General features: G+C 39.0%; 1 non-coding gene across 1 annotated transcript; it reads right to left on the minus strand.

The window, feature by feature from the left end:
- Positions 1 to 1,134: 1,134 nt before the first annotated feature.
- Positions 1,135 to 1,253, minus strand: LOC111731433. Its single transcript, XR_002777130.1, has one exon. It is a non-coding gene; the product is annotated as a 5S ribosomal RNA (ribosomal RNA).
- Between the last annotated feature and the right edge of the window lie 1,531 nt (positions 1,254 to 2,784).

Consider the following 2,784-nt stretch of genomic DNA (forward strand, 5'->3'; position numbering starts at 1 on the left):
TACTTCTTTCTAGAAAAAAATGCACTTCTTTTTCCTTTTCTCTCAAGCACAATACTCTGACATTGGACATGCGGGTTTTTCCCCACACCGACCAATTCTCTGACACCAGCTGGGTATCCTATAATTCAATTCAATTCTGACACTAACTGGAGTTAGGATGGACCCCATAGATTAAGGGCTCAGTCTCATAAGATTGCCTTCCCACTTCTGACACCAATTGCAAATAGTAGGTCTCCAGGTTACCCACAACTTCTGTCTGGCTTGACTAGAAATTGGAGGTCCCCATGACCCCTTCATCAAGTTCAATAATTTTCTAGATTAACTCACAGAACTCAGAAAAACAGTTTACTTATATGGCTGATTTATTATAAGGATATTTCAAAGGATACAAATTAACAGCCAGATAAAGAGATACACAGGGAGAGATCTGGAAGTGTTGAAGATCTGAGTGCAGGAGCTTCTATCCTTGGAATTAGGGCACGTAGATGCATTCACCAACCTGGAAACATTCTGAATCCCATACTTTTGGGATTTTTATGGAGGCTTCATCACATAGGCATGATCTATGATTAACTTTCTGGAGGATGGGGGGGGGGTGAAGATGAAATTCCAAGCTTGGTCTTTCTGGTGTCCAGCTACCATCCTGAAACTCTCTAGGACCCCACCCAGAGTCACCTCATTAGAACAAAAGACACTTCTATCACCCAGGAAACTCCAAGGGATTTAGGAACTCTGCGTCGAGAACCGGGTCAAAGACCAAACATTAAGACAAAAGATGTTCCTAGCACTCTTATCATTTAGGAAATTACAAGGATTTAGGAACTCTGCTGGGAACGGGGACAAGGCCAATGTATTTTTTCTATTATTTCACAGTGTCCTATTGTCCCTCTTAAAAAATTGTTTCCTTATGTCACCAATCCTCCATCTCTGTTTAAAACTGTTCAAAAGTGTAGATTTTAAGATGGAGATTTACAAATTACTCTGCTGAAGATTTTGCTGACTATCTGCCTTTCTTATTACCTGCCTGGGAACCAGCTAGTCTCTGTTTCCTGCCCTGGGCTCTTGGTCACCTCTGAGCTCCATCTCAAAGTATAATAGGAAAGAGTTTTTTGTTTGTTTGTTTGTTTTTTTTAACACCTACAGCACCTGATATTCCTAGGTGGTTTCCCATCCAAGTACTAACCAGGCCCAACCCTGCTTAGCTTCTGAGATCAGACGAGATCAGGCATGTTCAGGGTGGCATGGCCGCAGACAGGAAGGAGATTTTTATAGTCTTCTCAACGTTGGGAGGTTTGTCTAGATAGGGCCCAAGCTATAAAAGGCTTTCTCTAGCATCCAATTCTGAATGTCTTAGTCTGTCCTTTGCACTCTCTACTAGGACCCTTCTTGCTGAAGTGTCTGCTTACTCCTGGCCCTGAACCTCATATATGACATCCAATTCTTCTTCTTTTATTCCCTGTCTGGACCAAAATTGGGTTAGAGAGTGGGAAATCCATGAATTTCATGTCATGAGCTCACAAGGAATCTCTCTAGGCAAGACTCAATTGGTGAATGTTGCATGTGATAATTTACATTTCTTTTTTGGGGCGGCGGGGCGGGGGGTTAGTTGAGACTTGCAGAAGGAAGTGATTCTTGAGGAACTGACAGGGGAAGTGAGGCTTTGCTCTATGTGGGAGAAGTCCCGTCACATTCAAGTCAAATAGCCTGAGAAAATGCTGAGACATAGTGGCCAGAATCAGGAATTATAAATTTGAGAACTGTGTGAAGCACAAATCAAACAGATCATTCTAAATTATTTCACTTTTCTTTTTTATTATCTAATAATTCTAAATTATATCTAACCCTACAACTCTAAAAATATCACTAAAGTATGATTATTTGTGTTTTGCTTTATTTCTTCATTGGGTTTTTATAAACAAAGAAAATTCCCACATCAGACCACTTGATTAATTATTTGTAGCCAGAATTTTTTTTTAATTTAATTTTATTAATTTCAAGTATATAGTACATTGGTTAGATATTCATATAGTTTAAAAAATGATCCCCCTAATTGCTCCTTCTCTCTTCTGATTTTCTACCTAGCCAACATATTAATGCTAACTACATTCCCTACGCTGTGCTCCCCTGCCCCGTGACCATCTATCAACTACTAATTTGTACTTCTTTAAACCTTCACCCCATCCTCCCAGCCTCCCAACTCCCCTCCCCTCTGCCTGTCACCAAATCGTCCATTATATTTGTGAGTCTGTTTTTGATTAGTTTGTTCTTTTTGTTCTTTAGATTTGCATATAAGTGAAATGATATGATATTTATCTTTGGCTGAGTAATATTCCATTGTATATACTAACCATAACTTCTTTATCCAATCGTCTGTTGATGGACATTTAGGTTGCTTCCATATCTTGGCTATTGTAAATTGTGCTGCTATGAATATCGAGGTGCATAGATCTTTACTAATTATTGTTTTGGTTTTCTTTGGATAAATACCCAGAAGTGCAATTGCTAGGTCAAAAGGTATATCCAGTTTTAATTTTTTGAGAAACTTTCAGATTGTTTTCCATAGCAGCTGTACCAATTTGCAGTCCCACCAACAATGTATGAGGGTTCTCTTTTCTCCGCATATTCGCCAACATTTGTTCTTTGATTTATTGATAATAACCATTCTGACAGGTGTGAGGTGATATCTCATTGTGGTTTTAATTTGCATTTCTCTGATGATTAGTGACCTTGAGCATCTTTTCATGTGTCTATAGGCCATCTGTATTTCCTCTTTGGAAAAGTATC

Source organism: Pteropus vampyrus, unplaced genomic scaffold (genome assembly GCF_000151845.1).
Source record: "Pteropus vampyrus isolate Shadow unplaced genomic scaffold, Pvam_2.0 Scaffold373, whole genome shotgun sequence".
Taxonomy (NCBI): Eukaryota; Metazoa; Chordata; class Mammalia; order Chiroptera; family Pteropodidae; genus Pteropus; species Pteropus vampyrus.